At 42.2% G+C, this 23,191-nt stretch overlaps 1 protein-coding gene and 1 non-coding gene across 2 annotated transcripts in view; both read left to right on the plus strand.

Annotated features, from left to right (window-relative positions):
• Positions 1-3,433: 3,433 nt before the first annotated feature.
• Positions 3,434-3,507, plus strand: TRNAT-GGU (transfer RNA threonine (anticodon GGU)). The gene has a single exon. It is a non-coding gene; the product is annotated as a tRNA-Thr (tRNA).
• A 5,291-nt stretch (positions 3,508-8,798) lies between these two features.
• Positions 8,799-23,191, plus strand: part of NIM1K (NIM1 serine/threonine protein kinase) — a 62,179-nt gene continuing 47,786 nt past the window's right edge. Inside the window, exon 1 of the mRNA XM_074328960.2 lies at positions 8,799-8,950. The gene's annotated coding sequence lies outside the window, so the exon portion shown is untranslated. The remainder of the gene's footprint in view (positions 8,951-23,191) is intronic.

Raw genomic sequence — 23,191 nt, forward strand, 5'->3', positions numbered from 1 at the left:
CTATTTTCCTGAGTTGTAATTAAAAACAAACAAAAAATCCCTGTCAGGGGTCTCAAGTACATAAACTACTAGTGAATTTTGAATGTTGAAAATAGCTCATGCTGTGCCCTTAAGCTAAGTTATAAAACAAGGTTTATTTTTAAAGAATCTCTCAGGAGCTCTGACCACAAGGTAGAGATCACAGACAAAGGCCCAACAAAGTGTTAAAATTATCATTTGAGTTTTCAGATTTAGCAAGGTCTTTCAAGGTGGGTTTGTGGGGCAGGTATAGTTCATTTTACTTTTCCCAAAAGGTAGAAAGGCTGTATCACTGTGCTCCAGATGCCAGTAAATCTGATTGCAGAAGGAGAGGAAAGCTACCCACTGGTAATAAACCTTATGTTAACTAACACTTTGCAGTTTGCAAAGCATTTTATGTATAACACAAAACATTCTATTAAAAACCATGATGTAGGGTGACGGGTTAGCTCGGTTGGAACGTGGTGCTCTTAACAAGGTTGCTGGTTTGATCCCCACATGGGCCACTTTGAGCTGCACCCTCCACAACTAGATTGAAACAACTACTTGACCTTGGAGCTGATGGGTCCTGGAAACACACACTTTAAAAGAACAACAGGGGCAGGCCCGGTGGCTCAGGCGGTTAGAGCTCCATGCTCCTAACTCCGAAGGCTGCTGGTTCAATTCCCACATGGGCCAGTGGGCTCTCAACCACAAGGTTGCTGGTTCAACTCCGAGTCCCGCAAGGGATGCTAGGCTGTGCCCCCTGCAACTAGAAAAACGGCAACTAGACCTGGAGCTGCGCCGCGCCCTCCACAACTAAGACTGAAAGGACAACGACTTGGAAAAAAGGCCTGGAAGTACACACTGTTCCCCAATAAAGTCCTGTTCCCCTTCCCCAATAAAATCTTTAACAACAAAAAAAGAACAACAACAAAAAACCATGATGTATCTTTTCTTCCAGTACTGAACTGGGTATTTTGTTCCACTTGACTCCTAAGGTTTTTAGCTAGGTCTGTAGTGTGACAGCTGGGCAGTCAAATGCCAGACATCGATCATCACAGGAAGCTAAGTGCACCAGAGAATGATGGGAGAGCCTCTTCTATCTCCCCTACTTCACTGTTCCAACAGCAGTTCTTCAGTTCTCTGACTACTGAGTTAGCACAGACTCCACAAGTTGTGATTGGTACCACAAGACTGTCCCTACTTGAGACACCAGTCGAAAATGGGGCCCCCAGATACCTGCGTTTCTGCCTGGCCAATTGGAAATTAGGGGTTTTTCACCCCCCTCAAGTTCAATAATTCACTAGAAGGATTCAACCCAGGAAAACACTATGAATACAGTTTTATTATAAAGTAGACAACCCAGGAACAGCAAGTGGAAGAGATGCATAAGGCAAGGGGGTGTGGAAGGGGCAGGAGGTGGGCAGAGCCCCATGCCCTCTCCTGGCCCTTCACTCTCCCAGCACACGGATGTGTTCACCAATCTGGAAGCTCCCTTAACCTTGTTCACTGAAGTTTTATTACTTGGACATGACTGATAAATCCCTGGCCATTGATTTTTGAGCTCACTCTGTTGCCCCTCCCTCCCTGGCGATCGTGGGGTGGGGCTGATAGTTCTTACCCTCTAATGTAGTTGGCTCTTCTGGCAACCTAGGCCAAGTCACCTCTGAGCATAAACTCAGGTTTGGGCAAAAGGGACTTGTTATGAATAATAAAAGATATATCACTCAGGAAATCCCAAGGGTTTTAGGAGCTCAGTGGCAGGAACAAGGGACCAAGACCAAATATTTATTATATCACAATTACCATCTGAGATTCAAAGGAAAACTAAACTGAACCCTCATATCAATGTATTTAAAACCTAGAAACCTTTTGAATATGTACAAAAACAGAAGGCTCTTACAGTCTCACTAATAAAAAGGCTGCCATCCTCACACTACTGAAAGGAATATTTTCATGGTAATGGAAATACTTCTGCTCCTACCACATTCAATTTAGAAGTAAAGAGTTCAGGATTAGAAAGGCCATGAAGATCTAGACGAATTACCCACTTTATACTTCGAATAAGCCAACAGAAGTGACAGGTCTAAATGTAAAGTCACCACAAAACCACGTGGATTTCAATGCACATCTTCAGTTCAGCAGGGTTGATTGTCCAAAACACATGATCCGACGGTCATTTAGGTGCTCAGGTGGAAACTGCTGTATAACTGTGTCATGCAAAATTACAAGAAAATGCCAGCCCTTCAAAGTTGAGCGTGATTCTGTTGGAGCAAAGCTAATCGCTTTGAGGTTAATACTGACTTCTATGTTAGTGGCATCAGGAGAGGGAACCTGGGCCAAATGTTTCTCGTGTGTAATGTGCTGAGCTGTGCTACAGCTCTTACAGAACTTGTCATAAAGGATTCAAGTAAGCAGTGAGAATTAAAACTCAAATCCTCACCACCACCATTTAATGGGGTCCTTTATAGCTCATGGCCTAGATGTATATTGCTTTAAAATGAAAAACACAGAGGCTGTCATTATTATAATTGTATTCTGAACTTACAGGGTATCTTAAAACTACTCCATGTTCTAGAAATGTTCCTTTATTAATTCTGTTGACATGGTAAGTAGGAAGGCAGCCTGTGAATTCAGTATTTTTCTCTCCTTGCCTTTCCTCCAACCTAATGTGACACATACTTAATCAAAGGAAGCGAAGCCCACCTTGATATTTGTACCAAAATGTAGCCTACGGAAGAAAACTGTCTTTGTAACATAATACCATCACTTATGAATCACTTATCATATGTCAAGCACTTAACATTTAGTCCTCTCAATGACCTCATGAGGTAAATATATTATTATAAGTGGAGGAAATGAAGAGGAGGAGATGAGAAACAGCTGGTAAAGAGTGGAGCCAGCAGTTGAAACCAGGTAGCTTGACTCTACAGACCATGCTATTAATCACAGACATACAGTCCTCTCTGTATGAGATCTCTGTGGTTGATTGACAGCATTGGATTGCACAGAATGTTAGCTAAAACACCAATTTTCTTTCTGGAATCCACATCAGCTGTTGATGGGACTGGGCATGAAGGGAACAGGAGATCAGAAAGGTTGGCAAGATACATAGAGCAAATTTTGGTACCTCCTGGCCATTTCCTTTCCCTGAGACTACACTGTCTAGTTAGTGCTTCTCTAACTTTCGTGTGCATCAGAATCTCGTTCAAAGACACATCGCTGGACCCCACACCGAGCTGCTGACTCAGTTTGGTCTGGGTTAGGTCCCGAGAAATTGCATTGCTAACAAGTTCCCAAGTAATACTGTTAGTCCTGAAACCACACTTGGATAAAAACTGACATAAGGCACGTCAGGGAAGCACAGATGACTAGCCAGTGACATGAAGCTTTCTGACAGTCTCTTTTTTGTTGAAATATCTTTTTTTGTGGGGGCCGGTTAGCTCAGTTGGTTAGAGCGTGGTGCTGGTAGCACCAAGGTTGCCGGTTCAATCCCCGCATGGGCCAATGTAAGCTGTGCCCTCCTTAAAAACAAAAACAAAATAAAATTAAAATATCTTATTTGTTACCTATTGTTCGTGTTTACCATTCATATAATGCACTGGACTAAGGCAACTATCTTGGGTTTTTTAAAGCAAGAACATTCTACCTATTCACAGTAATTAATTATTTTTATGTTTGTGAAATGAAAATGCCACAAAGACAAGAAATGTTAGAGAACAATAAGAAATTAAAATCCAGAAAATCAGCATCATTGACTAGGAATACTTTTACTTACTTAGTTATACTTGAGACACAAAATGTTAGTTAATATCTGCTGAAAGTAATTGTCAGTATATGTATGAATTCGCCTCAGAGAACAGCTGATCATTAAACTGTGGCTTTGGGGCCTGGTAGACTGCCTGGATTGGAGCAGTAAACATATGCTGTGAAATAACAATTATCTATTAGATAGCGTTAGGAAATACTGTGGAGGGAGTAATGCAGAACCCTAGTCCAATTGAAATGATGGTTATTAAAGACTAAAGAGTAAAATCAAGCAAAGCTAATGATTCAAATTTGATATTGATAACTTTTCATGAGATAATTTTGCTTCAAATGTATCAGTTTGCTCAGAGCCTCCAGCTGTTCTTCATTGTCCAATTGTAAATGGACAAGTGCCAATTATAAAAAAATATTACACTAGTTGCTATACATGGCTACATAGTCAAGAAAAGTTTGGAGTACAGATACTGCTATAGCGAGAATCTCAGGAATTCATTTTATAATAAAAATTACTTTTATAATAAAAATTTCTCAAGATCACAATTTGTATTTTTATTTTTCTCCCTCTATTGTATTTTACCTTTAGGAAGAAAGTTCAGTTTTGAACATTAATGACGAAATGATGAAGCAAGAAAATCTAAAGGGAATTAACTAAAGTACCCAGGTTATCAATAGAATTTAATCTGACTAGCAGAAGGAGAGGTAGCGGCCTCACTCAGCTACTGAAATTCACAACTTTCTTTATCATTTTGTTATTGTTAAATTACATCTACTCAAATAAAAGACTCACATATTTTAGAAAAATAAGAAAGTAAAAACCACTCCAAGGCTCACATAATGCAGGGTCTCAGCTCCTGTTCCCCGCACAAGAATGAAGGACATGGTGAGGCCATAAAGGAACAGCAACGGAGCCATGGATAGGGGAGTCATACCACTATAGTCTCGCTGGCGGCTGGGCTGGAGACACAGGGAGCAGGCTCCACATGATGCGCAATCCGCCGTCCACTTTTCTGCCAAACCACCAACCACCCCACTTGCCAGCTGCAATGTGCGCATGCTAGGGTAGCCACACAGTTATATTAGTGGCTATTGGCTGACTGATTACAGCTAATGGCGATCTGATCACTGCTGATGGCCATCTACTCCTCGAGCCAGCACCTTTCCACATGAGGCCGAGAGCCTGGAAACTACTCTCTGGGACTCCGTCCCTACAACCCATTAATCATAAATACTATTGTTAACACGTTGCGGACAGCGGGGTTTAAATCCCTCGTGAAGATTCTCGTGATCCGTACACAATGTGTTAAGAGAGAGAGAAAAAACGTTTAAAAACAGGATTGCCATGCTAGTTTTAATTTCATTTAATTATGCTTGTATTTAATAGAAATGAGGGAAGTAGAATTGATAAACCTCAGATAATTGTCTCTCTACTACAAGGATTATTAGTTCTTTAAAGGTTCCTATAAAGTTAAGAAAAAAGTTTAATAAATGCGAGTTGTAAGTGACTCAATTTTAAACTATCAGTTGACCCCTGCTGTGAAAAAAAAACGAAATGGCATGCTCATACTTCCACCTCTTAATGTGTCGAGGTTTATGACGTCCGTGTGCAGGCGATTAATTATAGAACAAGAGAGAATTAGTGACATAGAAGACAGAGCTAAAGAAATTACCCATAATGTAAAAGAAGGTAAACAGAAGATAAAAATCTGGAAAACATAAGAAAAGACATGATATAGAAAGAGAAGGTATGACGTACATGATGTCCAATAGGAATTCCTGAAACAACGATAAGACATGCGATAGGGGTCATATTAAAAGAGATATTGTCTGAGAATTTTTCTGAATTGTTGAAAGACATGAATTCTCAGAGTAAGGTAGAACACAGATCCTAAACAGGATAAATAAAACAAATTTTCCTGGAACAGGATATGACTTTTCAAGTTGCAGTTCCAACTCTACAGCACTATGCAGTCTTAGAAAACGTTTGTTCTGCCTCCTCTCCCAAGATTTGTCAAATACCCCTACCAGAGGGAAGAAGGAAGGAGAGTGGGGCTAGGGCAACCCCATTAGTAACCAAGGCTCACATTCAGTAGGAAGTAGTGTACCAGGTAATTTAATGACCAGAAAATGTGAGCAGACTATGCCCCAGAACAGCAGCAAATGTTCAGGGATCCCTCAGAACAGGCAATAATAATAATAGCTCCCAATTATTAAGCACTTAACAGAGGAGGTTCTGGCCTTCTTTAGAGGTTGTGCTACTTAGAGGTTGTGATGAAAGGAGTATACTGTAACATGTTTTCAGTGGGGATCCTCCTGCCAACCATCCCAGTCCATGGACTCCAGATTAGGAAAACCTAGTTTTACAATTTGCCAGTAGCTTTATCTCATTCATTCTCATAACATAACAACACCTGGATTACAGAGGAAGACACTGAGGATAGAAGATGTTTGAAACCATAGTGTCACACAGCTAGTAAATAGGAGTCCAGGTGTAGCTTTATGACTCAAAAGTGTAAATTTCAGTCTTTGTCATGTTTCTCAAAGCATAGAACAAGTACCTCCTGCATTGGAAGTTGTTCCTAAAAATGTGTTTGACTTCTTTCCTGCCAACACAAGGGAGCAGGGTTTAGAAAACTAAATTTTAATGAGCTCCTCAATAACCATGAAACTATCTATACTGTCTTTATAGATTTGACAGTTTCATCAATTCTTTTGGAAAATAATCTTTTTCTGACATTAAGGTATTTTTCTCTGACACATCCACCCATTGTAGAAAATGCAAAAAATACTGGAAAGTATTAAGATTATTTAAATCACCTGTGATTCCACCAGGTAAGGAAAAACATTTCTAATGTCTGTTGTATTTCCTTTTAGATATACATATCACAAATATGTATTGTTTTGTTTGGTAACTTTTGCTTTCACTTAATATGTTGAAAACATTTCCCTATACTATTTAAAACAAAAATTTTTAACCTCTGTGTACTGTTATATGGTAATCTGTTGTTGAATGGCCCTTCCTAGGAGAAAAACAATTTTTCAAGTGAAGGGAATGGAATGTGAAGTTAGTTGGATATGGCTGGGGGTCCCAAGACTTTGAAAGGGAAGGGACAACATGAAGGAAAGTTTCTGACCTGACAAGTAACAGGCCCTAACAGAATGGCTGCAAGAGAGATGGGGGTACAGGGCGCTTGTGGAATGGAATCTGGCCAATGGACTTTAGAAATGGTTTCTGAGGCTGAGTTTTAAGTTTCCTTTTCCTGTGATAGTCTTCAGTAACCTTTTCCATCCCTAGAACCTAGCATCAGCTTTGCTCCATGGTGCTCTATGAGGGCCTATGAGAGAGTCTATGCCAGGTTGGGTGTTGGAGGCTCTTGGTTTCTAGGCAGTTTCCGTATGAAGTCCTATCCTGTTGTATTGCCATGTTATAGACTTCAAAGAGTATTTTATATTATATTTTTTAAGTATGCAATGTTTTATCCAGTATTTTATTGCTTTAGAGAGAAAACAGACTGATGGTATGCACGATTAAAGATTACCTTTTTTTGTATTTAAATCCTCTTGTCTTTTGAGGAGAGCGCCTCCCTTTAAAGACAAACCTTTCTCACAGAGAACCTTTATCTACAAAAGTAGACGACCACTCTCATAAACCAAGCAAGCAATCATTCCAGGTTCTCTTGGTTTCTTGCCACTTTCAATGGCCAATCCATGGAGCTGTCCAAGGTTTTATTTCTTGCCCTTCCTGTTCCTGGCCCCTTTAGTCATCATACAAAGAGGCAGCAGAGGGTGGTAAAGAGGAAAACTGATTCTGGAATCAGACTGATTGGGTTTGAATTCCAGCCCCAGCACTGGACTGTTGGGTGATCTTGAGCAAGTCAACTAACCTTTCTGGTCCTCAGTTTCCTCTTCTGTCAAAATGGGGATGGGAATAAGAGTACCTAATTTATAAGATTATTTTGAGTATTTAATCAGTTACTCTGTGTAAAAGTACTTACAACAGTGCCTGGAAAAGAGGAGGGAAAAGAATCTTTGGGTTCCCTAATTTCTACTATAAAAGGATATTAAATTTAGGTTATTTTTCTCCTCAGCACTTTTGCTTTTGTAAATATTGCCCTGGTGATCATGACTACAGGGTCCAGCAGCATGAGGAGGTGGAAAGAGTGCTCACTGAGCTGTGACTTAGGGCACCTAGTCTTGGCTTTGCCATTAATCATCTGTGTGACCCTTGCTAACTGACTTCTCTGACCTCAGTTTCCTCCGCTGTAAAATGAAGGACTTGAACTTCAATAAATAACCTCTATGCTTTATTTTAGTATTCTGTGAATTGCATTCCCGGCTCTACACTCAACCCAATGACTTGGCTTCCTTGTTTGTAAACTGGAAAAATATTTGGCACTTATAACTAACCGAGGGTCACAGCTGAGGAGTAAGCAGATTAGGGATCCACTCACTGCCTAAGTGGCACCAAATGAACCTGGCCTAATATATGTGAGGAACCGAGCAGGGGGTGGCATTAGCATCTTTCTCTGCAGAGCCTAGGAGTTGCTAGACTCACCCGAAGGAGCTGTCACAATGATTTGCTGGAAACCCCTGTCCTGCTGGGAGAATTACTGGATCGCGTAGTCTCCCAAAGACACGGAAATCTGATCAAGAGGCTGGAATGGCTCAGTTGGAAGCGTGAGTTGACGGGAGCTGTGTCAACCCTCTTTCTGCTGTGTCTCCGCTTCCAATTCATGCTCTAGGAAGGGTGCTGTCTGTGGCAGGGCCAAATCCCCCTCCTAGAGTATCTGCAAAGGGTGTCCCCGGGCCGCGCCTCCCCCTCCTTACTGCCCCTCTCTCCTGGCTGCCTATAAAACCGGCCTACTAGGTCTAGGCCCGCGTCTCGTTGCCCGACCGCCCCACCCCGTCACCCCTTCCCCGAGCCAACCCCCAGCTCCGGATTGGTCCTTCGGGAAACGCTGGGGGACGCCTCGGTCCCCGCTGTGGAGCCCCAGTCCGCCAGAGGGCGGGGTTTGCCGCCGCAGCTGTTAGTCAGGTCCGCCGCCCCTGACCGCTCCAGGAGCCTCCCGCGGTCGGACGGCCCGCGACACCCTCGCACCGTCTGCGCCCGCGGCCGCTCCAGCGCCAAACATCCGAGCGCCTGACGGGGCGCCACGCAGTGGCCCGAGCCGGGCTCGCCAGGAAGGTGAGTGAGGGCCGCGGGGCTGGCAGCCAGCACCCCTACCCCACCCGCGCTTCCCTCCACCAGGCTGCAGACCTGGGTGGCTGGGGAGGGGCGCCTTTCCTCCCTGCGACCCCAGGGGCAAAGGAGATACACTCCCGGCGGGCGGTTGGGTGAGTTGGGGTCAAGAAGAGGTTTGCTGCTCCTCGGGGGCGTCCCTGTCCCAGGCCCTTCGGCGCGTCGGACGAGAGGGCGTTAGAAGCGGTGTGTTCGCGAGTGTGGCCGGTTCCTGTGTAATGTGTGGCGCCCAGGGGTACGTGGTGTCTCCCCGCGTCTGGGTCTGTGCGGGCACCCGTGTCTGTGTGCGCGCCACCCGAGAGCCGAGGAGGGCAGCCTAGAGTCTCGCCCGGTGCTCACCTGGTGCGCGGGACCACAGGCCCCGAGGCTCCAGTACAAATCCGCAGAGTATGTGAGAGGGCTGAGGACCTGCGGGACCCGGGCTGGCAGTGGAGGGAACTGACAGCGAAGGACTGTGGCCCAGGGGACGAAACCTTCTCCACGCCCCACACCACGACGCTCCCTAAAGAAAGGTGCTTTTTTGGAAAGACTGTACAAGTAAGGAAGAACCTCGTCTCCTCTTTCCGGATGTCCCTTCAGGAATATTAGGAGCTCCAGGACTTGGCGATAACAACCAGGAGAGGATCGCAATAGGGTCTTTAAAATGCCATTTCTGATCAGCTTTTGTGTGCCTGACACAACTCTGGGCAGATGAAGAGGTCAAGACAACAGATAAAGGTGCTCTTAGCACTAATAGGGGCTGCGAACATTCAGCTATCTGCACTTTTTTCTTCCTTTCCTCTTTCCCTTCCTTCTTCCCTACCTCGCCCCAGCCCCGCCACATCCCGCTCCACCCCCACCCCATTTTCGTCCTCCAGAGTTTAGTAGACAAGAGGGCTCTCTGTTAGACCCACCCTCCCCCAATCCTATTCCTCATCCTGGTTCAAAATGAGAGCGAAGGAACCACATTCTAAGCTCTTACCCCGTGCAATTCAGACAAGTTTGGAAATTAAATCGCGTTTGCATTCGAGGTTGCAGGAATCCAAAAGGGAAACAAACAAAACCAGACCGAAAAATCTATTCCAAGTTAAGTCAATATTTCAAAGGGGAATCTAAAACGAGTGTTTGTTTATGGCAATATGGTGTTTTGTTTTTTTTGTTTTTTTTTTAAAATATGTATCACTCAAGCTTGCATCATCAGTATTCAATGTGATTCACAGAAGTGCTTCAAAAGATGGGTTCTGTTAGTGTTGCAAAAGCACTGATTTTTGGTTGCCATGGTAACTGAAGAAGTCTCCCTGCACTGTTGAGAGGCAGCCTGGCTGGAACCAGGAGCTGTTCTTGAGATCTCCTCATGTCCCCTCATGTCACCATGGTAATAATAATTGAGCTTATAAAATACTGTTTCATTTCCTTAAAGTACTAAAAGTCCAAAGCATGTTGTGTTTTTTTTTTTTCTTTTTAATTTTATTTTTTCAGTTTGCAACTTGTAAAATAGATCTTCCCTCTCAGACAACTGAAAGTAAACACTGCGCTCCAGCCAACCAGTCCTGCTGGCCCAGCTCTCTTCCCACAGTTCACTGCACTAACAGGAGAGGAGGGAGGAGGGTGTTTGATGGGAAAGGGATTCTGGCCTGGCACCAGATCTCCCTCCCCATTTAGCATTTAAATTTGGAATCCTAATTAGCTCTCTAATTAGGAAATGGGGGAATGTGGGTGGGGGGTCCCAGAAAGAGGCTAATGGGGAAAAAGCTAAGTCCAGCTCTCCATGCACTACTGTTTTGTGTGCTGTTGAATTTGCCTAGTAAAGCCCTCATGGGTTTATTTTTGGCTTGACCACTGTTAAGTGGTAAGACTGGAAAAACCTTCAGAGAGGCCTCCTTCTGTGCTAGGAAAAATGTGGATTGGATTTTTAGTTTGAGGTATGTGCTTTTTTCTAATAACTAAGTGCATTTAAAATAAAGGCAGGCTTGTATGAAATCTAAATTTTCCAGTAATAACTACAGATAGGCCATAGAGCCCTCAATGCTCTTGGTTTAACCTGAGGTTTTCAGTTAAAATGGATACATTTGGGGGAAAGCAGTGGTACCATTCAGATACTTTAATTAGCAAATGTTGGTGCCTTTAAAGAATCATAATTATTTACACATCCACAATCTCTGAGCGATGAATCCTATGAATCAATTTTATACATTGATAACATATGATTGGAAACTTTGAAAGCCCTTAGACTTACAGTTTTAAAAGAAGAGATTTTGTCTTAGTAGGTTAAAATTTTCAATGAAATATATAGTTCCAGCTTGAGAAACTTAACAATTAAAATATTGTGAAATCCAACTTCATTCTTTGAATCTCATTACGGTATTTCTTTAGGGACTAAAGAGCCTTAATTTATTGGCTTATTTTCTTTCGGTTGTTGAAAGATGAACTATAAAAGTAGTTTCATTCTATTATTGTCATTTCCTATTGTCATTCTAGAAAAAAGTTCTCTAGAATTGCAGTTATGAATTTCAAGAGAAGAACAATCCAAATTACTTATGAACACAATAGTGTACAATTTGAATTAAGCAGATCATAGTTCTTAAATTATTTTCTCTCAAGAACTTTAAAGATAGCTCAGCCATTATTTTACAACATACCAGGGATTATTAGCCAGTTTTATAGATGGGCAAGCTGCGTTCAAAAGATTCCAGTCATTTCAGCTAACCACTTGGAAAATTAAGAGACAAAAATACAAATGTATCAGCCAAGACTTGGAGAGTATGGCGGTGAGAAGAGAGACAGGTTGGGGATGGCAAGAAGAATTTAAGATTAGAGAGAAAAATAAAGCTGTGGGGGGAAAAGAATCTTAAGTGAGAAGAAAACTCACAGATTAAGGGAAAGAGTAAAAGAAAAATAGGCCAGTATAAAGAGAGTTGCACAGGAAAAAAAAAAAGAAAAAGAAAAGAAAGAAACCCAAGTTGGAGAACAGGAAGCTAAAAACAACTCTTCTCTTCATCTTCCATGAAGAACAGTGAACTTGATGCTTTTCCAAAAAGCCCTGGTATCCCATTTAGCAAAATCCTCTGACTTGGGAGGCCTGAGTGGCAGACTGAAATGCACTCTGCCTCACTACCTCCCCTCGCAGTGGTGTGGGCTGTGGCAGCTTTCCATTTCAGGTCTGCCGAAGAGCTGCTCACTAGGCCTCCTGCTACCCAGTCCTCAAGCCGCCAACGCTTTCTACTTCTCTATTTATTGGGACCATTTAATTGGGATAATTTGTAGACACACTTGATTATGTAGTTGCTTTTTTTTTTCTTTAAATGGGAAGTTTTTACTTCTAAAAAGTTGCTTAAATTGTTATCAAAATAATGCATTCATCCAATTTTATGAATTAGGGCATATTAAAAGATTCTATCAAAAATGACAGTTCCTCTCCTTGGATCCAATCACTCTCTGCTCTTAGCTGTTGTATTACTTACTACCTTGTTTCCAAATAACTTGTTTATATGGCTGGTCCTTGATTTGTCAATTTAAGACAGAATCTATGTACTTTCTCTTAATATTATAGGGGAGGATATAGCTCTCTTACTCCACGCCCTCCAATTTCCTCCCTTTATATTATTCCCCCCTCACTTTATTTCTGCAACAATGCTGGTGGAAGAAAATCAGCCAGTGTACCATCAGTATAACCCTTTATTTGAACGTGCTGGGCATAGGAAAGCTCCTAGGAGCATCTGATTTGGGGCTAAATGTTTCTTAGGACTTAGCCAGAGGAGCCAAAATTCAGCTAGTTCCAGAAACAGTTGGTCAAGGATGGCTCCTTGACCCACAGTTGGGAGAGGGAGGAATTGTTCTTGCAGATTAGTAGCTATTGTTTGGATTTTTATACAGGTGAATAAGGAAAAGGAATCAAGGGCTAAAGTGAGGGGGAAGAGTTGCAGGGGACAAGAGCTTGCACACGTCTCACTGGAAAATTCTGTCCTATAGCGCCTCTCACAAGTGATATCCTAATTTTCATAAAATCAATACTGAGTTTGCATTATGACTGTGTAATTATTGTTCACTGCAGAGCCAGGTTGTGAACTATGATTGTATTTCTTTTTCTGTACAACATTTTTGGAAAAAATAATTATTTTTTAATTTGTTTAATTTCTAGGAACCTATTGCTATTTCTTCCCAAATATTCTAGCAGCTCTGTAAAACACCTCTCTACTTGGTATTTTCCCCACAATGAAATGTGTGAGACAATCATTAGTTCTTTTCCCCACCCCACCCCAATGCTCCAAAATGGAGCCTTCAGTTCCCCCTTCTGAACCAGTTCTGTTCTAGCCCTGACACACACACACTGGCATTCTGAGATTTCCCTTCACTTTCCTTCTGTGCTGATTCCCTGTTCTCCTTGTTCTCTTGTTTTCCTCTTTGTTGGTTTATGCCTTCATTTTATGGAGCATCCACTTTGGTCGTTTCTTAGGATAAGGTTATGGGAAGTAGTTTCGAGACCTTGCATGTCTGAAAATGTCTTTATTTTACTCTCACACTTAATTGATGGTTTGGCTGGGTATAGGATTCTAGGCTGGAAATTAATCTCCGCAAATTTCTGAAGTCACTGGTTCATTGTTTTTAGCTTCCAGTGTTGCTGAAATTTCAATGCCCTTCTGATTCTTGATTCTTGGTATGAAATCTATTTTTCTCTCTGGAACCTTGTAGGATTCTCTCATTGTTTGATGAAATTTCACCAGGTATGGATTAACTTTCTATGGATTACGTTCATCTGCCTAGTGGGCCCTAGAAACTTGTACCCTGAACCTCTGGAGAATTAATGCTGTAGACATATTTGGGAAATTATTCCATTTTATTGGTTACCTTTCCGTGTCACCTGTTGATTATTGTTGATTGCATCAACTCAGGACTTTTAGCTTTGAATAATTTGGTGGCTGCCCTTTGTTGGCCTACTTTGATCTCTCCACTCTCCTTTTAGAGATCTGACCCAATTTGGCCCTTTCACAATACCTGACAAGACATGTGTGGTCAGAAACAGACACTTAGAAGCGTTTTCAGGGTTTTCGTGCCTCTTGAGAGCACTGCATGTAACATTGAGACAAATTTGTGTTAGTGGGTTTATGTTCTATCATGTTGCATGTGCTAGAAAATTCACTACCTCCCTGAAAAGTAGAGATGTTATTGAGAGGAGTGTGGGCGGGGTGGCTAGCTTTGGATGGAGAGATTTGGAAGGTGATTTAGGTGAAGAAGAGTGCTTCTGTCTTGCTTAAAGAGGCTTCCTTAAGAGTCACTCTTTCTGTATAGCATATCACATCCAGCTGAGAACCATTCTGTGGTTTGGTGACTACTGTCTTTCAAGAAGAGTAAAAAAGATTTACCGGGGCGGCTGGATGGCTCAATTGGTTAGAGGACGAGCTCTGAACAACAGGGTTGCCAGTTCCATTCCCACATGGGCCAGTGAGCTGTGCCTTCCACAACTAGATTGAAGGACAACAACTTAGAGCTGATGGGCCCTAGAGAAACACACTGTTCCCCATATTACCCAATAAAATAAAAAATATTTTTTTTTTTTAAATTTACCAAAGCTCTAAAACGATTGAGTTTGGTTAATATCAACAAAACACAGGATGCAACATTTTTAAAGGTCACTACATAGCAATGGTAAGTAAGTAAACTCTAGGCTTAAACCTGTTTGTCTCATTGCTAACTATTCAGTGAGAGTTGCAAATTGGTGACTTAAACCTTTTTGTTCAATGTTAGATTGCTGGGTGAATGTTGCCTGTCAGAACAGAGACAAAAATTCAAATATAGAATATTAGTTCCATTCTTGGCTAATAAAATGCACCCTGATCATATTTAATCATGAAGATTATTTTTTAAGCCTTTTAAACTTTTCTGCACTTCAAATTTAGACAAATACCCCTCGGACATAATAATCAGCACAAATTCTTGAGCTCCTGTAAAAGGCACTGAGGTATGGATTTCCCCACCCTTTATATTGCCTCAAATTCAATAGAGCACTTTTAAAAACCCACATTTCACTTTCCATGACCTACATTTTCTTATCTCAGTACTTGCTTAATCACGGAGGCAAATTGTTTCAGGTCTCATCCCCTTCAGGAAGTCTGAACATTCACGATACCCCAGGTCTTTTCTCGGTCCCGATCCCCCCCCCCCCCCCCCGCCCCTCGTGCATATCTCTAGCCCTGTGCTTTGTTACATTTAAATGATCTGTTTATGTAGCTACTTTGCCCCACTAGTTGATGGTTTAGTCACATTTACAGAGCTTTTGGGAAGCGCCTTGGACTAGGGTTTCCGGGCGGGAATTCCCGCCTGTTCTCAGGAATTTTCTTCACTTTCCCATTCCCGAATCCCGGGAAAAGTTGGTTGGGAAATTGGGAAAATTGGCTCCTCGAACCCAGTAATACCCACAATGGGAAATAAACGTACTACTCACAATGTATCTCTTAAGACATTTTTCCTATTTATCGCTAGGGTTTCCGGGTGGGAATTCCACCCATTCTCAGGAATTTTTTTCGCTTTTCCGTTCCCGAATCCCGAGAAAAGTTGGTTGGGAAATCCAGAAAATCGGCTCCTTGAACCCAGGTGGTTGGTAGTATCGGCCGTGACTTTGTGGAAATGATTCATCGTGGAAAACAGAAAACAGTTTATATCTTGGGATTTGGGTAAAGGGGAAAGCAAAAAAAATTCCTGAGAATGGGCAGGAATTCCCACCTGGAAACCCTACCTCGGACCATTGACATAACATAGACACTTAAAAATAATGCTTGCTGAACTGGACATTTCATCTTGACGTAGGAGGAGTGTTGTGTAGTGGAGTGAGAGGGCAGCAACCTCACACTGCTTAGAGGGGGAGTGAGGGCAAGAAAGTAGGGAAGAATGACCTCTCTTTCACCTTCTCCTTTCTAGCTACACCTGTTCAGTGGAGACTGCCTGTGACACACACAGCTCTGCTCAAGCTGGGTGAAGCAGCAGCAGCTCTCGTGTGTGAAGCACAGGCTCTGAGGGCAGACAGGCCTGCACTGGTAATCAGACTGATGTTTACTGCCTGTTCAACTTTGGACAAGTTACCCAGTCCTTCTGAAGTTTAGTTTCTTCATCTGAAAAATGAGGGTAATTGCACACACTCTTTGGGGCTGTTGTAAGGATGGAAGAAAAAATATATAAAGTTATTAGAACAAAATAATGATAGCTATTCTAAGTTAAGAATGCTTTTGGCTACAAGTAATAAAAGAACCTTTCTATTTAGCTAAAAGAAATTAGTTTTCTTGCAGAAGAAGAGGTCTAGATAGGTGTATTTGTCACTTCAGGATGCCAAAACAACATATCATAGACTGGGGTGCTTAAACAACAGAAATTCATTTTCTTATAGTTCTGGAAGCTGGAAGTCTGACATCTGGGTGCTAGCATGATTGCTTCTGATGAGAGCTCTCTTTCTGACTTGTAAATGGCCACCTTTTTGCTGTGTCCTCATGTAGGAGAGAGAGATAGAGAGAGCAAGAGAGAGAGCGAGAGCGAGAGCGAGAGCGAGAGAGAGAGAGAGAGAGAGAGAGAGAGAGAGAGAGAGAAACGCTAGCTCTCTGTTCTCCTCTTCTAAGAGCACTAATCCCATCCTCAGGGCCCCACCTTCATGACCAAGCTAACCTAAACCCCATTACACCCTAAAGGCCCCATCTCCAAATACCATCACATTGAGGGGTAGGGCTTCAACATAGGAATTTCAGGGGGACACAATTCAAGCATAGTAATAGGCAATTGATAGCTTTGTTTTAGCTGCCATCAGAGACCTAGTTTATTCCAAGCTTTCTGCTCTGCCATCCTTCCTTTTGCTTTCATATTTGTCACTTCATGGTCTTTAGGTGGCGATTACTATGTTTCCCCGAAAATAAGACCAGGTCTTACATTAACTTTTGATCCAAAAGATGCATTAGGGCTTATGTTCAGGGGATGTCATCCTGAAAGATCATGCTAGGGCTTATTTTCCGCTTAGGTCTTATTTTCGGGGAAACACAGTATACCTCCAGAAAAGTTCCATACAGGAAGAAAAGGGAAAGGAGCCATGCTTGTTGCAACTATTCCATTTTATCAGGAAGCACAAGTTATTAGAAACCCCTTCTTAAGGTTTCATTGTCCAGAACCGTGTCTCCTGCCCAGCCCTAGCTGTGAGGGAGAAACAGAAGTTGGAATTTCCAGCCTCTATAACAGAATATGGCAAGGAAGGGAGAAGAGAGTTAGTAAACATGTTGAGTGAGCCAGTCTACAGTGTCTGCCACACTGTCACTTATTGATAGGGTGACCGTATGCCCCAGTGTGTCAGGGACAGCCCTCGTTTACCCCTGTTGTCCCAGTACCCCCTTTGATTCTCAAAAGTAGAAATTTGAATGACAAATTCTGTATGTTCACCCTACTTATTGAGCACTTGCTACTTATTGTAGGCTCTTATTCAACAGTAGTTATTAGTAAGGAAGCTAGAATACAACTGCGAGATAAATAACAAGCCCAGATTACATGTGGTAAAAGCCTGTGTGGTACAGGCAGCTGTCATGCTGGGTTTACAGGAGAGGGAAATGAGGAGGATGAGCTGGTTTGGAGGGAGATGAAGTACAGGGGGGAGAGGTAACACCAAGCAATGAAAAATAAATGGCTCGGGCACAGTCTGAAAGATGGAAAAGTACACAGTTTATGTGCCAGGGACTTTTCTTTGAAAGACTAACAGACAAGTTTTAATGCTGCCTTCGTTTGAGTGATGAACACTTCATAATATGGAGTACAATGTTCAGGTATGATTTGGCCTAAGAGCATTTTGAATACTCGTGACACAAAATAAAAAGCCATTGATATTTATTAAGCCAAATGCACTTTTTTTTTTTGCTATTACAAAACATACCACAAAAACTTTGCACGTGAGAAGAACAATGATTTCCTAAATTATTCTCTTGTGGAACATGTAGTAGAGGGTGACTTTGAGCTGTTCAGTAACACAGTTCTCCTTGATCAAGAGAAAATATTTGCACATTCTGAATTTTCTTTTGAGTTGATATCAAATAGAAATATTTACCTAGCTGTGTATTTTTGTCCTTAGCTTGGTTTTTAAATCCCCAACAATTTGTTTTCGATATTTGTTCATTCTGTCGGGCTGCCTGGTGGGCTGACACAATGGAAAGAGACAAAGGACATATATTTGGTTCTGGTCTTGTCCCTGCCGCTCACTAGCAAGTGTCTTTACCTCTCTGGATCTGTTTCTCGAATACAAAATGAAAGATTAAATAATCCTGGGGGCCTTCGCCCTTCTAAAAGTCCATGAGTGTGCTTGGCTGATCAAGGGAAATCCTGAAATAGCCAGTCTGCTTGCAGCCTCTGGTTGGCTGTTCAGGGACGTGTTAAGAAGTAACGTTGCAGAGGAAAAGTGAGACGAGCCCATGAAGCCCCTGAATGCACAGCAAAATAACTTGTCATTCATTTCTGTCGGAGGGAAGGTGTTTCCTGAACAGTATGGAAGATCAGCCGCAGAAAACGGTGTGCGGGATGGGTGAGAGGGAAGAAAGACTGACGAGGAAGGAAAAGACTTGTTTCACTCCAAGTTCTGAGCTGTTTTACAGTGTTCAATGACCTCACGACATATCTAGCCCAAAGAGGAGCATGGCAACGAGGCTGAGCTCGCCTGTTCCTGGGTTTGTATCCTAAGATGTTCTAAAGGCTCTTCACAGGCCTAATAGGTTTGACACCACCTATCGTTGGTCGTTCCTCAATGCCACTCTTCCTACTCCCATTCTTGCTATTACCTCCCTTCTAAAGGATATCTTTGGTGTTTTGCAGCCTTATTTCCCTATCGCTTTTGTTTTTCAAAGAACTTAGAATCTACATAATTTGTCTGATATGTAGTAAGTGCTAAATTAAAGTAGCTTTTAGAACATTTTCATTGTTATATCCATACATAGTAATTGGGAACACGAGGGTGTGGATGATCTCAGCCCTGGTCTCTAATGACACATCTTTGCTCTTGGTGATCTTTCCTTATTCTTTTATTGCTGCCCTTTTGAGTCTCAGCCTTCTCTGAGTGAATAGAGAGAAGAAAACATCAAGAAGGTGATATTTCACGTGTCCCATGTGGGAGACCACTTCAGGGATGATGTAGATGCCTGATCACTGCACTGTACACCTGAAGCTGAACAATAATGGATGTCAACTATAATTTTATATATATACATACATACATATATATATGTATACATATGTATGTATATACTCACAAGAAGCAGAGTACAGCATTAGGAATAGAGACAGTGGAAATGTAACGGCTCTGTGCGATGTCAGAGGGATAGTGGATGGGGGGAGGGGGGTTCACACAGTGTGAGGGATATAAATGATAAACGTCTAAGTATTACTTTGTCTTGTGCACCTGAAACTAATAAAAAAAATTTTAAAAATTGAAGAAGGAAAAAAAAAAAAGAAGGTGATATTTCGGTAGAGTCTTGAAGGCTGAATAAGACAAGGAGCAAGTGTGTTCCAGGTGGGGCTAGCTGGGTATGTAAAGCTACCCAGGCATGAAAGAATATTTTATGATTGGGAAGGTAAACTTTAGGAATAAACTGCATAATTGATTCAGATCTTAGAACTTTCCTTCAGAGCTGAATATTTAACTGTGAGTCTTTGAGGGGAAAGGGACTAGGGACGCCTTGCAACCCTATGTAAACACTAGTGTCCTAGAGGTGGGATTTAATTCGCTGCTAATTAGTTTTGACTTTGGTTCCCTGGGGGACTTGTAAACATAAAGAAGGCAAGGAGAAGGGCACAGGCAAGTGCATGGGTGTGTATATTTGCAGAACTGTTTTGGAGGAATTGAAAGTTCAAAGAAGGTCTTGAAAATAGAGCAGATTATTTCTCATGCTTTAAAATAAAGCAAATTCTGCTGGAGGCTACTAACATATCACACCCTAAAAATAAAATCAGAGAGGAATAGAGTCTTTTTTACTCTTAAGAGTGATCATTTTAACTTTGGTAGCTTTCCAAAGGGAAGCCAAAATTGGATTGTTTGTATTGTCTGTGGGTTGGAGCAAATGCTGGTCTATAAACATTCTGATGCTTACAATTCAAGTAACCTTCTTAGGAATGTCTACCCACATTTGAGGTGTGTTTTACTGGAAACCTTAGAATGTTGTACAAAAGTAATGGTGCATCTCATCAAACCCACAACGTTTCAGAAATTTTCCAGCCAGAGGTGCCCTGGTTAGGGGCACTTGCAATAAGCCTGCCCTTGTTTCAAAATAGAACACCTTTTGTTGTTGTTGTATTGTTAAATTTTTGCTTTTTTCTTCTTCATCATCATAGAGCAGATGTTTGCAGTGAGGTGGTGTTGTTTTTTTCAGCCAGAGATGCATGTTTATGACAGAAATATCTATTTCTGTGTCTTCTCAGATCCATACTTCCTTAAAATATCTGTACAATTCAATTTCTCTAGCATTTATGGACCCCTCCTGGGTACCGGGTGCTCAGAATCTTGAAATTAATAAAATCGTGGACCTGCCCCCATGAAAACCCACATTCCACTAGGGAGAACAAATGTGTACACAAGTAAACCAAACACCAAACAGGACTTGAAGATGTGAAGAGAAAACACGAAGTTCATGAGGGAAATACCAGAGCAAGAGCTGAACTCTGGTTGGAATATAAGAAAGAGAAGAGCAGCAGGGATGGGACGGGACGGCCAGGAAGGGAAGGGAAGGGAAGGAAATTTAAGTTAAATTTGAGTAATAAGTAGAATTTCAACCATTAAGTGATTGAAATAAGAAAAATGATGGAATTAACTTCTTGTAAAACAAAAAATTAAAATGATTTTTATGCTCACCAACAAAATATAATCATTCATTTAATCATTCATCTATTCCATAAGCACGATTGGGTACCCATGAGATGCTGCACTGCTTCGAGATAGAGGTGAGCAGAACGTCCTCCTTGCCCTCAGCATCCTCGTTGTCCGGACAGGTAGTCAGAGACGTGCACACCAACTCCGATACCACAGAGACACAGCAGCAGAGGGAGGCACCAAATATTCAGAGCACCACAGACTTAAGGGAGACAAGGAAGCCCTCGCAGAGGCATAGGGTGTTGAAGGTTCACTGGGCAATGGGTCAAGGGAAACAGTCCAGGGAGAGGGAATGTCATGTACAAAGACACAGAAGCACGAAGCAGCATGGGATGTTTATGGGACCTTAAGTATTTGTTTTGACATGTCTCAAATATAGGGTCGTAGGGGAGGAAAGGTTTTCCTTCACCTCTCAGAGTCCCTGGCTGGGTCTGAAGATTAAACTGACAAAGAAAGATTCATAGGAGAAAAACATACAAATTTAGTTAGTATAAGTTTTATGTGATAGGGGAGCCTTCATAAGAAAATGAAGACCCAAATAAACAGAGTCTTTTATGGTAGGTTTGATGAAGAGTGGACAGCTGTGGAGGCATATGATAGGTCAGAGAGTATGAGATTAGTGTAATAAACTGGGGGAAACTTAGCAAGGCCTGTTTGTTAGGATTCTACTCTGTGTCTCTTTGTCTTTGGAGATAAGGATGCTTCTTTCCTCCAAATATAGGGAAGCAATTCTCACCTGAGGGTTTATAACATGATTCTGGGAAGAAGGGTGAGGGGAGAAGAAAGTCAGAGTTACCCTCCTGCTTAAAGTATTCAGTATACCAATGTGCTATAGTTTGGGGTAGCAAGTCTTAAACCCCATCAGCGTATATGGAGGGGGGCAAGTGAGAGCAGGGGAGATGAGAAATGAGGCTAGAAATAAAATCAAGACCCAGATCTTGAAAAACTTTCTAAACCATTCAATGGAGATTGAATTTTATCCTATAGCCATTTTAATGAAGAATTTTAAGCAGGGCAGTAATATCTACACTTTAGAAAGATCCTGCAGATGGTTTTCTGGAGAATAAAGTTGAGCTGGGCAAAACAGGAAGTAGGAAACCCGTCAGAAGGCTGTTTCAGCCAAGTAGGTACAGGGTGAGATTAAGACCTTTAGAAGCCATTACTCCTCATCAGTCCCCACATGCAATTCATCATTTAGGCAAAGTTAACCATAAAATAAGTCCAGTCAAACCCAAGTTCTGCTTTTTGTTATAATGATTGTTTAAATGCATTTTAAGAAACCAAATACCAAAGTATTTAAGACTTTTATTGCCTCCTCTCTTTGATGCCCTTAGTCTGCTGGTGCCCTAAAGCATGTGCTTTCTGCCCATTGTAGGATCCACCCTGGTTGGGATGATGGGTAATAGGATTTGGGTGGTATTGAAGTGGGAGGACCAACATGACTGGCTGAGGGGAAGACAGAAGCCTGGGATGGCACCTGGATTTGTGTCTTGGCTGACGGGGTGGTGGTCATGCACTGCCTTTGGGCATTACTGCTCATCACTGCTGACATGTGGTGAGAGGTCCCTTCCGGGCAGGCATGCCTCTAACGTCTATTCCTCCTGCCAAGTCCTGCATTCTTTGCACTTGGTCTGGGCTCCAACGGGTGTTTTAAGATGCCCTCAAGTGCGGGCCCCAAATAAATCCCTCACAGACTTTAAAATCCTCAGAACTAGATCTCAGCACAGTTCTGTCAGGAGGCTGCTGACACAACCTTGGCTCAGGGTGAGAGGGCTCAGCAGGGGCCCCCATTGCTTTCCCCCACTCTTTTGACCTCCCCTGGCAAAATGGCTCCTCTGTGCAAAGGTAACCGAGTCCCCTCACTCAGTCTGCGACTGGGACTCAGTGACAAAAGGAGAAGATGCAGCCTGATAGAAACAGGAATTTATCCCAAAGTCATGTGTAATTAACCCACTGCCAGCCCCCAAATCTGTCTGGGAACAAGGTTCCAGGCAGCAGCTAAATATATTTCTGGGATTGTTCCTGAATATTCGGAAGCATCAAGGACACAGTTGGGAAGAGGATTTTCCCAATGATCCTGGGCCTAGCATTCATTACAGTTTTCTTCAGGATTCCCAAAGCCCTAACTTCAAGAGAAACAAACAGAAACAAATTCAGGATGCATACCAGAAATGTTGTCAAATAGAGCTTTAGTTCCCTCTCCATGTCCTTCCCTGTCCAGTGTAGGACCGTGCTGAGATCTGGTTCTGAGGGTGCCCATAGTGCCATTTATTTTCATCAGCAATACTTGAGCATCCACTTCTGCTTGGGAGTGTATTCTATAGTCAGTTAGTGACTGTGTC

This window comes from Rhinolophus sinicus, chromosome 3 (assembly GCF_057876585.1).
Source record: "Rhinolophus sinicus isolate RSI-liver-muscle chromosome 3, RSI-T2T, whole genome shotgun sequence".
Taxonomy (NCBI): Eukaryota; Metazoa; Chordata; class Mammalia; order Chiroptera; family Rhinolophidae; genus Rhinolophus; species Rhinolophus sinicus.